At 42.6% G+C, this 14,664-nt stretch overlaps 1 protein-coding gene and 1 long non-coding RNA gene across 2 annotated transcripts in view; one reads left to right on the forward strand and one right to left on the reverse strand.

Moving 5' to 3' along the window:
• The window catches only part of LOC138647544 (uncharacterized), a 47,212-nt gene extending 37,377 nt beyond the window's left edge, over positions 1-9,835 (forward strand). Inside the window, exon 5 of the long non-coding RNA XR_011314994.1 lies at positions 9,708-9,835. This is a non-coding gene — a long non-coding RNA (uncharacterized lncRNA). The remainder of the gene's footprint in view (positions 1-9,707) is intronic.
• PTPRF (protein tyrosine phosphatase receptor type F) overlaps positions 1-14,664 on the reverse strand; it is a 1,072,658-nt gene that overhangs the window by 715,789 nt on the left and 342,205 nt on the right. The gene's annotated exons all lie outside the window — the stretch shown is intronic.

The raw sequence follows: 14,664 nt of genomic DNA on the forward strand, positions 1-14,664 counted from the left end.
CTTAATAAAAAAAAGTAAACAAATTTCACAATCTTTTTGACATCAACGAGACATGGCATTAATGTTAAAGAGGCTGTCCGGCACTTTAACATTGATGACCTAGGTCATCAATGTCTGATCAGTAAGGGTGCGATACCCCATCCAGCACCCTCCCCACCGATTCATATCAATAGTGGGGATGTGTAGCACCAGGTCCCAGCCACTATTCTGTCAATGGAGCTGTGTTCTGCAGCTCCGTAACTGAGCAGTTCCGGTCGCCGCCGACACTGGAAACAGCAGATCGTCGGGAGGAACCAGCCGTTGCACCCCCATGGGTCATACATGGATGACCTATCTGAGGCTGTCAATGTTAAATTCCCCTTTAAGGTCTGGATTTGGAAGTAGAGATCACCACTCATCAAACAAACAGAGGAGTTGTAGCTGAATCTGTATGGTCTGCCCATTTGGTAGGCAAGTGTTTCCAAACTCAAGCGCCACCAATAGATGATGCTTTCAGTATTTCCTTAGTATTGAACAGGTAATAATTCCATGCAATACTAAGGAAATCCTGAAAAAATGATGTGTTGGTAGCTCTTGGATACTGGAGTTAGGGGAACACTCTGTTAGATGGTCTCAAAACTCAGATACTTTAGAATAGCCTCTGATAAACTAAAATTAATAAAACAAATTCAAATCTTTATTTAAGCAAGGGAATGATGTATGTGGAAAGAGTATAGTATCAGAACAGAAGTTGAATAAATAGTTTTTACCACCATTAACAAGAACTGTATGTATGATTTGACTTGCATATGTTAATTTGGAACATTTTGAGGTTCAAGATAAGGAAAAATATATTCTATAGTAAGAGGAAAACAATGGGCAATTGTAGATCTAACAGGACATCTTGTTACCTTAACCTTATGGTTTGTGTAGACATTTGGAGAAATGATGTACATACACGATGCACCGAGCTGGTGCTTAGCAGAAATAAAAAGTATCATCAGGAGACGTCTCTGTGACACCAGAATACATGACTTATTTGTGCTATCATTTGTCAAAAGTCTACAGTCAATTCCTAACAGGAAAATAAACATCATCCTTGAAAAAAGCCCACTGGCCCTTTATTTCTGGCTGTGCCTGAAGTGTTTGGCATATTTTGGCTGGATAAAAGTAGGGGTGAGGGTATCGATGCCACTAAATTATTTTAGAGGTATAGTGGTGATATATTGATTTGCATGCGACACACAGTGGGGAGAGCCATTAGGCCACATGCTGTAGGCTGTCAATATATAATCCATCATGTTGTGCACAAAAACGGCTTCACTGGTATCAAAGAACCGGTGTAATTAAGGTGTATAAAGGGAGTATACAGAGAGGAGAAAACAAGCTCAGCGGGGGCTGTAACATTTGCTTTCTTTAATGTGGACTGAAAACTACATGTGTGTATATAAAGAAGCTTGTTTTTTAAGATGCAAATAATCAGTTCTTATTCAAATTAAATAGAAGGATACAGAGACAGATATGGATTCCAAGTGTCCGCATTCTGGGTAAACAAAGAGGAGCTGGATCAGCATTAACCCCTTAGTGACGGAGCCAAATTTTTGAAATCTGACCAGTGTCACTTTATGTGGTAATAACTCTGCAACGCTTCAACAAATACCAGTGATTTTGAGATTGTTTTTTTCGTGACACATTATACTTTATGATAATGGTAAATTTAGGTCAATATGTTTTGTGTTTATTTATAAAAAATATCAAAAACTTGAGAAAAATGTTAAAAAATTAGCAATTTTCAAACTTTGAATGATTATCCCTTTAATCCAGATGGTCATACCACAGCAAACCATTAATAAATAACATTTCCCACATGTTTGCTTTACATCAGCACCATTTGTAAAATGTTATTTTATTTTGTTAGCATTTTAGGAGGATTAAAAATGTAGCAGCAATTTTTCATTTTTTTAAAGGAAATTTACAGAATTTTTTTAGGGACCTATCCATGTTTGAAATGCCTTTAAGGGTCTCATATATTGGGAAACCCCCAAACGTGAAACCATTTTAAAAACAGCACCCCCAGACATATTGAAAACTGCAGTCAGGTACAGTCATGGCCAAAAGTATTCACACACCTTCAATTCTGTCAGATAATACTCAGTTTCTTCCTGAAAATGATTGCAAACACAAATTCTTTGGCATTATTATCTTCATTTAATTTGTCTTGAATGAAAAAACACAAAAGAGAATGAAGCAAAAAGCAAAACATTGATCATTTCACACAAAACTCCAAAAATGGGCCAGATAAAAGTATTGGCACCCTCAGCCTAATACTTGGTTGCACAACCTTTAGCCAAAATAACTGCGACCAACCGCTTCCGGTAACCATCAATGAGTTTCTTACAAAGCTCTGCTGGAATTTTAGACCATTCTTCTTTGGCAAACTGCTCCAGGTCCCTGATATTTGAAGGGTGCCTTCTCCAAACTGCCATTTTTAGGTCTCTCCACAGGTGATCTATGGGATTCAGGTCTGGGCTCATTGCTGGCCACCTTAGAAGTCTCCAGTGCTTTCTCTCAAACCATTTTCTAGTGCTTTTTGAAGTGTGTTTTGGGTCATTGTCCTGCTGGAAGACCCATGACCTCTGAGGGAGACCCAGCTTTCTCACACTGGGCCCTACATTATGCTGCAAAATTTGTTGGTAGTCTTCAGACTTCATAATGCCATGCACACGGTCAAGCAGTCCAGTGCCAGAGGCAGCAAAGCAACCGCAAAACATCAGGGAACCTCCGCCATGTTTGACTGTAGGGACCGTGTTCTTTTCTTTGAATGCCTCTTTTTTTCTCCTGTAAGCTCTATGTTGATGCCTTTGCCCAAAAATCTCTACTTTTGTCTCATCTGACAAGAGAACATTCTTCCAAAACATTTTAGGCTTTTTCAGGTAAGTTTTGGCAAACTCCAGCCTGACTTTTTTATGTCTCGGGGTAAGAAGTGGGGTCTTCCTGGATCTCCTACCATACAGTCCCTTTTCATTCAGATGCCGACGGATAGTACGGGTTGACACTGTTGTACCCTCGGACTGCAGGGCAGCTTAAACTTGTTTGGATGTTAGTCGAGGTTCTTTATCCAACATCCGCACAATCTTGTGTTGAAATCTCTTGTCAATTTTTCTTTTCCGTCCACATCTAGGGAGGTTAGCCACAGTGCCATGGGCTTTAAACTTCTTGATGACACTGCGCACGGTAGACACAGGAACATTCAGGTCTTTGGAGATGGACTTGTAGCCTTGAGATTGCTCATGCTTCCTCACAATTTGGTTTCTCAAGTCCTCACACAGTTCTTTGGTCTTCTTTCTTTTCTCCATGCTCAATGTGGTACACACAAGGACACAGGACAGAGAGGTTGAGTCACAAAATGAGAATGCTTGGTCTGGGGGAAAATGTGTGTAAATGGGTTAGTAACTGGCTTAGTGATAGAAAGCAGAGGCTGATTATAAATGGTATAGTCTCTAACTGGGTCGCTGTGACCAGTGGGGTACCGCAGGGGTCAGTATTGGGACCTGTTCTCTTCAACATATTCATTAATGATCTTTTAGAAGGTTTACACAGTAAAATATCGATATTTGCAGATGATACAAAACTATGTAAAGCAGTTAATACAAGAGAAGATAGTATTCTGCTACAGATGGATCTGGATAAGTTGGAAACTTGGGCTGAAAGGTGGCAAATGAGGTTTAACAATGATAAATGTAAGGTTATACACATGGGAAGAAGGAATCAATATCACCATTACACACTGAATGGGAAACCACTGGGTAAATCTGACAGGGAGAAGGACTTGGGGATCCTAGATAATGATAAACTTACCTGGAGCAGCCAGTGCCAGGCAGCAGCTGCCAAGGCAAACAGGATCATGGGGTGCATTAAAAGAGGTCTGGATACACATGATGAGAGCATTATACTGCCTCTGTACAAATCCCTAGTTAGACCGCACATGGAGTACTGTGTCCAGTTTTGGGCACCGGTGCTCAGGAAGGATATAATGGAACTAGAGAGAGTACAAAGGAGGGCAACAAAATTAATAAAGGGGATGGGAGAACTACAATACCCAGATAGATTAGCGAAATTAGGATTATTTAGTCTAGAAAAAAGACGACTGAGGGGCGATCTAATAACCATGTATAAATATATAAGGGGACAATACAAATATCTCGCTGAGGATCTGTTTATACCAAGGAAGGTGACAGGCACAAGGGGGCATTCTTTGCGTCTGGAGGAGAGAAGGTTTTTCCACCAACATAGAAGAGGATTCTTTACTGTTAGGGCAGTGAGAATCTGGAATTGCTTGCCTGAGGAGGTGGTGATGGCGAACTCAGTCGAGGGGTTCAAGAGAGGCCTGGATGTCTTCCTGGAGCAGAACAATATTGTATCATACAATTATTAGGTTCTGTAGAAGGACGTAGATCTGGGGATTTATTATGATGGAATATAGGCTGAACTGGATGGACAAATGTCTTTTTTCGGCCTTATTAACTATGTTACTATGTTACTATGTAACTTTAATCCATGTCAACTGGCTGCAAGTGTGATTTAGTTATTGCCAACACCTGTTAGGTACCACAGGTAAATTACAGGTGCCGTTAATTACACAAATTAGAGAAGCATCACATGATTTTTTGAACAGTGCCAATACTTTTGTCCACCCCCTTTTTTATGTTTGGTGTGGAATTATATCCAATTTGGCTTTAGGACAATTCTTTTTGTGTTTTTTTCATTTAAGACAAATTAAATGAAGATAATAATACCAAATAATTTGTGTTTGCAATCATTTTCAGGAAGAAAATGAGTATTATCTGACATAATTGCAGGGGTGTCAATACTTTTGACCATGACTGTAGTTTATTAACTCTTCAGGTGCTTTACAGGAATTAATGCAAATTGGCATGATAGGAATGAAAATGTGCATTTTTACCACCTAAATGTCTCTAACTTCCGAACAGATTACTACAGCCATTAGACTCTAAGGCCGCTATTTGGTCATGAATTGCCATGGCAAACATCAGGACCACAAAATCAAGATCTGAGGGCACCAATTTGGTTAAATAGGAAGCCCCCACACTCTGTTATCCATTTATAATGATGTAGTCACTATTGACAGCAGCATCTAAGGGCTTAAACAGAGCTGGACGGTGCAAATGCTGATCGTGGCTGATGCAGCAAATAGTCAGCTATAGTGGACAGCCGACAGCTACTGGATTGTCACCTGTATGGGGAGGCTATTCTCTTATATCTCAGGTCAGTTAAAAGACGTATTGGCTGTCATTAAGGGGTTAACCTGTGAGATCTTCGTTTTACCATAAATCCTTAAGTAATACCTTGTCATTTAGACTGGGGAAGTCACCATCTGGGTCCCTCACCAATATCAAGAGTACAAAGGGGCCTGTGCCTGGATAAATACTGATGAACAGCACCAGTTAATGCTAGTGATTAAAGTGGGTCCTGGGCATTGGACAGTGATAGTATAAATCACACTACATGGGGCTATAACAAATCCACTAAGCTGGGCATATACATCAGGTTTGGTCAATATACATAAGCTTACCCTTGTTTCATCAGTAATGGGGGAGGTGTGGATGACTGTATGTTCTCCATCTGAGAAAAACAGCCTGATTATGCTGATCAGACATTGATAAGAGTTGGATCCATTTTTCTTAGGTGTGGAAAAGTTAATAATAAAAAAAAAAGTTTCTCCTTCCTCTCCATTCAGTCTGTCTGTAAATATCGGGCAGCATTTGGATATAATCAGAGTGTGGTCAGATATTTTCCAAGTATCCCCTTGGCATGAATGGGTGAGTGCCGTCCAATGACCAGATTCAAATCTTGCGTGCTACGATTTTTTTCCTTGAACCACTCTGTCCAAGGAAAACAAAATCAGACATGTGCATTTTCTCATTGAATAACATTGGTCTGAGTATGATCCGATATTTTGATGGATCATACTCGGACTGAAACTACAGTGGTCTGCATGCGCCCTTAAAGGGAACCTGTCACCCCGTTTTTTCAGATTGAGCTATAAATACTGTTAAATAGGGCCTGCGCTGTGTGTTACTATAGTGTATGTAGTGTACCCTGATTCCCCATGTATGCTGAGAAATACATTACCAAAGTCGCCGTTTTCGCCTGTCAATCAGGCTGGTCAGGTCGGGTGGGCGTGTTCACAGCGCTCTTTTCTTCCCCAGCTTTCCGTTGGTGGCGTAGTGGTGTGCGCATGTCCAATTTCCGAATTCCCTGCGCCCACGTGAAGACACAGCGCGCGATCTGCGCTGTCATCCCTTTCATCGGTGGGGGCGGCCATCTTCCTGGGGCCGCGCGTGCGCAGATGGAGTGCTCTGCTGCACGGGGCTTCAGGAAAATGGCCGCGGGATGCCGCGCGTGCGCAGAAGAGATCGCGGCGGCCATTTTCCCAAAGCCGAGATGCAAACTCGGCTTTGGGAAAATGGCCGCCGCGACCTCTTGTGCGCACGCGCGGCATCCCGCGGCCATTTTCCTGAAGCCCCGTGCAGCAGAGCACTCCATCTGCGCACGCGCGGCCCCAGGAAGATGGCCGCCCCCACCGATGAAAGGGATGACAGCGCAGATCGCGCGCTGTGTCTTCACGTGGGCGCAGGGAATTCGGAAATTGGACATGCGCACACCACTACGCCACCAACGGAAAGCTGGGGAAGAAAAGAGCGCTGTGAACACGCCCACCCGACCTGACCAGCCTGATTGACAGGCGAAAACGGCGACTTTGGTAATGTATTTCTCAGCATACATGGGGAATCAGGGTTCACTACATACACTATAGTAACGCACAGCGCAGGCCCTATTTAACAGTATTTATAGCTCAATCTGAAAAAATGGGGTGACAGGTTCCCTTTAAATAGACAAGTCCACTATGTTTATTAACACAAATGTATGCATTTAACCCCTTAATGACCTCCAATACGTCTTTTTCCTGACCTGAGATATAAGAGAATAGCGTCCCCATAAAGGTGACAATCCTGTAGCTGTACACTATAGCTGACAACTTGCTGTATCAGCCACAATCAGTTTTGGCACCTACCATATCTATTTAACCCCTTAGATGAAGGTGTCAATAGTGACTACATCATATAAATGGTTAACAGTGTGGGGACTTCCTCTTTAACCCCATTGGCCCCGTGAGATCACGATTGTGAGGTGCTGATGTTTGCCATGGCAATTCATGGCCAAATAGCGGCCTTAGAGTCTGCCGGTTGTAATAGCCTGTTTAGAAGTTAGTGACATTTAGGTGGTAAACATAAACTTTTATTCCTGTCATATCACTTTGTATTAATTCCTGAAAAACACCTGAAGGGTTAATTAACTATCTGACAGCAGTTTTCAATATGTCTGGGGGTGCTGTTTTTAAAACGGCATCGCTTTTGGAGGTTTTCCAATATAATGGACCCCCAAAGTCACTTCAAACCTGAATAGGTCCTTCAAAAAAATAAACCTTGTAAATTTCCTTGAAAAAATGAAAAATTACTGCCACATTTTTAAACCTCCTAAAAGGCTAACAAACTTAAATAGCAATTTACAAATGGTGCTGATGTAAAGCAGACATGAGGGAAATGTTATTTATTAATGTTTTTCTGTGGTATGACTATCTGGATAAAAGGGATAATCATTCAAAGTTTGAAAATTGGATTTTTTTTTACAATTTTGTCAAATTTCTGATATTTTTTATGCAAATTGCCTCTTCAGAAAAAAAAGGACTTGAACTCTATAGCGCCACCTGTTGGAAATAGCGATCCTACAAGTCACAAGAAACCCTTTAACGAGTCGTGCAATATGACTTAGGATAAAAGTCAAAACAGTATCTCAATTCGCAGACACGGTGTTTCGGGCTGTTGGCCCTCGTGAGAACTGATTTGGCAAGTTGAGAGGCTCTGGACTGAGGACTGATATTTTTTATAAATAAACACAAAATATATCGACCTAAGTTTACCATTCTCATAAATTATAATGTGCCACGAAAAAACAATCTCAAAATCACTGGGATTTGTTGAAGCATTCTAGAGGTATTACCACATAAAGTGACATTGGTCAGATTTTAAAAATTTGACCCGGTCACTAAGGGAATGAGCATACAGTTGCAAACATGTGAGGCATACATTTGTCCATCATGCACGCTGGACATGATGCTCAAAAGCGACGTGACCGGAGACTAAAGGTACCGTTACACTAAACGACTTACCAACGATCACGACCAGCGATACGACCTGGCCGTGATCGTTGGTAAGTCGTTGTAAGGACACTGGGGAGCTGTCACAAAAGCAGCTCTCTCCAGCGACCAACAATCAGGGGAACGACTTCGGCATCGTTGAAACTGTCTTCAACGATGCCGAAGTCCCCAGGTAACTAGGGTAAATATCTGGTTACTAAGCGCGCGCAGGGACGTGCTTAGTAACCCAATATTTACCCTGGTTACCATTGTAAAAGTAAAAAAAAAAAACCAGCACATACTCACATTCCAATGTCTGTCACGTCCCCCGGCGTCAGCTTCCCGCACTGACTGTGTCAGCGCCGGCCGGCCGTAAAGCAGAGCACAGCGGTGACGTCACCGCTGTGCTCTGCTTTACGGCCGGCGCTGACAGTCAGTGCAGGGAAGCTGACGCCGGGGGACGTGACAGACATTGGAATGTGAGTATGTACTGTTTTTTTTTTTAACTTTTACAATGGTAACCAGGGAAAATATCGGGTTACTAAGCGCGGCCCTGCGCTTAGTAACCCAATATTTACCCTGGTTACCAGTGAACACATCGCTGGATTGGCGTCACACACGCCGATTCAGCAATGACAGCGGGTGATCAGTGACCAAAAAAAGGTCCTGATCATTCCCCAACGACCAACGATCTCCCAGCAGGGGCCTGATCGTTGGTCGCTGTCACACATAACGATTTCGTTAACGATATCGTTGCTACGTCACAAAAAGCGTGACGTTGCAACGATATCGTTAACGAAATCGTTATGTGTGAAGGTACCTTAAATCACTGCAAAATCAGCATCATAATGCAATCTATTACCACATTTTTGATTTACTATTTGTACATAAGCAACACCTTGCATCGCACCTGGAGATAAGCAGATTGATACATCCAATTTGACAGCATGACACGAATATAATAGGTGAATTAGTTTGCCATTGTTTTCTTCAATTTCAAATCACAGAGAAAATTAATTTGACTAATTGCAGATTGCAAACATAGTATCTCATTTCTTCTACCAACACAAGGCAACAATCCTTTTCATCTGTAAATTGACTTTATGCATTAGGTAGAAAGAAGTTAGGTGAATGGGTAGATCCCTCTGGATCTGCTTATCAGTGACAAAAATGGCAGGTGAAGAAAATGACTATAAGTTCAACACTTCCAGTACATGTTTTTTCTAATTGTGGGTGAATCCCTCAGGAAATGCTATCAGAAATGTAATATCCTTGGCAGGCTATATGCTATCAGAGATAAGTAGATGATTGGTATCCTGGATCCTACAAATGAGTCCATCATCCTTTTACACCGTTTTGTAGCCACAGGCAACCGATTTTGCAGTTAACAATCTCTAATATAAATACCAGAAAAACTCTTTTTATGGACTGTATATAACTGTTCACCCGTCACAGTACAAGTGCCCTTTTATCTTTGCTACAGTATAACCATATCTATTCTTCTTTTTAGAAATGAAAAATCGATTTGCCAAGCAGATAGATGCATCTTCCCGACTGATTAGATATAACAGGGTTTCCTCAGAAGAAACACAGATCATTTCCCGAATAGAGAAAAAAGACGGTTTTCAGAAACAGATTTAATAAAGAATCTTGAGAGAAAAACAACAATAGCTTTAATGTTCCCATTTTTTGTTTGGTTTTCACATTTACATCTCAATGATGAATGTTGGCTCTTACAAGTCGGCACTAAATGGTTGATTAACAAGTGAAATAATTCAGTTAATCCTCTGGCAAATATCGGTATATTGTTATCTTATTCATTCTCCATCTGAAGAGGCTCACACTCCCCAGGAGTCTGTAAGATATTAACGTGAGGAAGGAGAACAGTCATCTGAATTGGATTAAGTGGTAATCATATAGATGGGGAAGGAGCCAAAAGTGTGGTGTATTACAGCATATTTTCCATTTTTTGTGCAGTATATTACAGATTTACGCCTCATGCATTGAAGAATGTTACGGATTATTACAAACTCAGAGTTGTAAGGGGCGATAATACAACATCTATAGATGTCTATAGCTTGCTTTCAAATTCTTAGAGTCGTACAGAGGATTTTCTGCATTGGCTTCTGTATGAACCGGACTCCATCAGAAGCCATATTCCATTGCTATTCACAGCGTTGCTTATTGGGGAGAAATTCTCAGTAACGGCGCACTGCATCAAGTACCACAAAGAGCCCACAGAGAAAGGGATCTCTGGACCACTGCTTATCTTACGGTATAAGGCTGTGCATTTGTTTAGGTTACTTTATGGACCTCAAATATAGCACACAACCCAAATGAATCCCTAAATTAATCAACGCGGTCTATCAGTCATTATTAGAATCCTGTGTATGTTCTGTCGTAGTGTGACCGCTTGTTAATTATCACCAAATCATTAACATTTACTTGCATGATGTTAACATTTCACACAGTTTGGCTCCGTTCACAAAGTCTGCACACCTCTCAATGAAGTTTTCACTTGAATCGTTTTTATAATCATAGATATGTTTGAGCCATTACTGGATGTTGCAGGTAGTAAAGGTGACCATACACATTAGTAGAATGTCACATAAATCTCGTAGAAGCACAGCTGACCGCACCACCGCTTCTAGTAATAGCCGAGCCTGCTCACATGCAGCGGAAGCTAGCCATCGGACCACAGGTGCTATAGCCGAAAACACATGCTGAATATTCCGTGAACGAAGAACAGAAAGGCAGCACTCACCGATCCTCCAAGTCAGGTAACTTTATTAGCTTACAATAAAATCTTCACGGCCGGGGGTGTTGAACATGCAGGGTGTGCAAAGCCAGACGATGGCCGTTTCGCGCCTATCGGGCGCTTCCATGGGTCAGTCGTAGAAGCGCCCGATAGGTGCGAAACGGCCGTCGTTCTTCGTTCATGGAATATTAGTAGAATGTCAGCCTAGACAGTTGGTGGGACCAGCCAGCTATGTAATGTGTGTTCAATTTCAACAAGTGTTTCAAGAAGGAGACAAAAAGCTCAAAAGGGTCTTATCCTACAGACTATGGATAGTATATTTCAACAAAACTGCTTACCTTGTTGATTAGAAAGACACGCTGAAATTGTCGGCCGCTGCAGATTCACGGGACGGTAACCGGCCATATATTAAAATTTATTGGAGGTGTGTGGATATTTTCTGCGCTGCCGTAACAATATAATTTCAAGACTTGATGAAGTAGTAATGATGGTTTATTCAACGCGTTTCAGGGTCTCGATGAACCCTTCTTCAGGACATGCCGCACAAGAACATAAGAACTTCTTGTGTGGCATTTCCTGAAAAAGGGGTCATTGAGACCCTGAAATGCGTTGAATAAACCACCATTACTACTTCATCAAGTCTTGAAATTATACTGTTGCGGCAGCGCAGAAAATATCCACACACCTCCAATACATTTCAATTTCAACAAGAGCAATCCTGTGTTCTCGAGGGACATACGCCACTGCAAAAGATATCTGGATTTTCCCCTTCTCCTTAGTGAAAACGGAAATAAGCATGGCTGATCCCAGAGTAAATGTGTATGGGAATGTCGGCAGGGAGAGGGTGGGAATATATATGAGCAAAAATTGCATTTGGCCATCAAATGTATAAGGCTTCATTCAGATATCCAATTTCGCGTACGTATTTTAGCCGTGTTTTTCATAGACAGAAAACTTACTCATTTAATCTATGGGACTGCTCACATGTCCATGTATTATTGCAGACCATGTGTCCATGCAAAAATCACGAAGGCATGTCTGTCCATTTTTCACTGCCATTATAGGTGAAAATCAAACATACAAGTCTATAGGTCTAGGAAAATCATGGACAGCACACATATGGCATCAGTATGAAATCAGTGTGCTGTCTATGATTTACACTGCAATAAATAGGAGAAGCTTATTTATTAATCCATATCTGTGAAAATCACTGATGGTAAAAACTGACTCATGGACCAATGTTATGAAAGGTAATTCAGTACCACAATGGACATAGAGGTCAGCGCACATACAGTGACCTGGCAATAACCCAAAAAACAAGAACGAGCTCTGAGACGTGGGAACTCTGTTGACCGCAATCCCTAATCCTCTCCAACCACACTAAAGGCAGCCGTGGATTGCGCCTAACGCTCCCTATGCAACTCGGCACAGCCTGAGAAACTAGCTAGCCTGAAGATAGAAAATAAGCCTACCTTGCCTCAGAGAAATATCCCCAAAGGAAAAGGCAGCCCCCCACACATAATGACTGTGAGTTAAGATGAAAAGACAAACGTAGAGATGAAATAGATTTAGCAAAGCGAGGCCCAACTTTCTGAACAGAGCGAGGATAGGAAAGGTAACTTTGCGGTCAACACAAAACCCTACAAAAACCACGCAAAGGGGGCAAAAAGACCCTCCGTACCGAACTAACGGCACGGAGGTACACCCTCTGTGTCCCAGAGCTTCCAGCAAGCAGGAAAAAACAAATAGACAACCTGGACAGAAAAAAACAGCAAACAAATAGCAAAGAATAACTTAGCTATGCAGAGCAGCAGGCCACAGGAACGATCCAGGAGGAGACAGGTCCAATACTAGAACATTGACTGGAGGCCAGGATCAAAGCACTAGGTGGAGTTAAATAGAGCAGCACCTAACGACTTCACCATATCACCTGAGGAAGGAAACTCAGAAGCCGCAGTACCACTTTCCTCCACCAACGGAAGCTCACAGAGAGAATCAGCCGAAGTACCACTTGTGACCACAAGAGGGAGCTCTGCCACAGAATTCACAACAGTACCCCCCCTTGAGGAGGGGTCACCGAACCCTCACCAGAGCTCCCAGGACGAACAGGATGAGCCATATGAAAGGCACGAACAAGATCGGGAGCATGGACATCAGAGGCAAAGACCCAGGAATTATCTTCCTGAGCATAACCCTTCCACTTAACCAGATACTGGAGTTTCCGTCTAGTGACACGAGAATCCAAAATCTTCTCCACAATATACTCCAACTCCCCCTCCACCAAAACCGGGGCAGGAGGATCAACAGATGGAACCACGGGTGCCATGTATCTCCGCAACAATGACCTATGGAATACGTTATGTATGGAAAAAGAATCTGGAAGGGTCAGACGAAAAGACACAGGATTAAGAACCTCAGAAATCCTATACGGACCAATAAAACGAGGTTTAAACTTAGGAGAGGAAACCTTCATAGGAATATGACGAGAAGATAACCAAACCAAGTCCCCAACCCGAAGTCGGGGACCCACACAGCGTCTGCGATTAGCGAAACGTTGAGCCTTCTCCTGGGACAAGGTCAAATTGTCCACTACATGAGTCCAAATCTGCTGCAACCTGTCCACCACAGTATCCACACCAGGACAGTCCGAAGACTCAACCTGCCCTGAAGAGAAACGAGGATGGAACCCAGAGTTGCAGAAAAACGGTGAAATCAAGGTAGCTGAGCTGGCCCGATTATTAAGGGCGAACTCAGCCAAAGGCAAAAAGGACACCCAGTCATCCTGATCAGCAGAAACAAAGCATCTCAGATATGTTTCCAAGGTCTGATTGGTTCGTTCGGTCTGGCCATTAGTCTGAGGATGGAAAGCCGAGGAAAAAGACAAGTCAATGCCCATCCTACCACAAAAGGCTCGCCAAAACCTCGAAACAAACTGGGAACCTCTGTCAGAAACGATATTCTCCGGAATGCCATGCAAACGAACCACATGCTGGAAAAACAATGGCACCAAATCAGAGGAGGAAGGCAATTTAGACAAGGGTACCAAATGGACCATCTTAGAGAAGCGATCACAGACCACCCAAATGACTGACATCTTTTGAGAGACGGGAAGATCTGAAATAAAATCCATAGACATATGTGTCCAAGGTCTATTCGGGACCGGCAAGGGCAAAAGCAATCCACTGGCACGAGAACAGCAGGGCTTAGCCCGAGCACAAATCCCACAGGACTGCACAAAAGCACGCACATCCCGCGACAGAGATGGCCACCAAAAGGATCTAGCCACTAACTCTCTGGTACCAAAGATTCCAGGATGACCAGCCAACACCGAACAATGAACCTCAGAGATAACTCTATTCGTCCACCTATCAGGGACAAAAAGTTTCTCCGCTGGGCAACGATCAGGTTTATCAGCCTGAAATTTTTGCAGCACCCGCCACAAATCAGGGGAGATGGCAGACACAATTACTCCCTCATTGAGGATACCCGCCGGCTCAGATACACCCGGAGAGTCGGGCACAAAACTCCTAGACAGAGCATCCGCCTTCACATTTTTAGCGCCCGGAAGATATGAAATCACAAAGTCAAAACGGGCAAAAAAACAACGACCAACGAGCTTGTCTAGGATTCAACCGCTTGGCGGACTCGAGATAAGTCAAGTTCTTATGATCAGTCAAGACCACCACGCGATGCTTAGCTCCTTCAAGCC

The sequence above is a fragment of the Ranitomeya imitator genome, chromosome 8 (assembly GCF_032444005.1).
Source record: "Ranitomeya imitator isolate aRanImi1 chromosome 8, aRanImi1.pri, whole genome shotgun sequence".
NCBI classification, from domain to species: domain Eukaryota; kingdom Metazoa; phylum Chordata; class Amphibia; order Anura; family Dendrobatidae; genus Ranitomeya; species Ranitomeya imitator.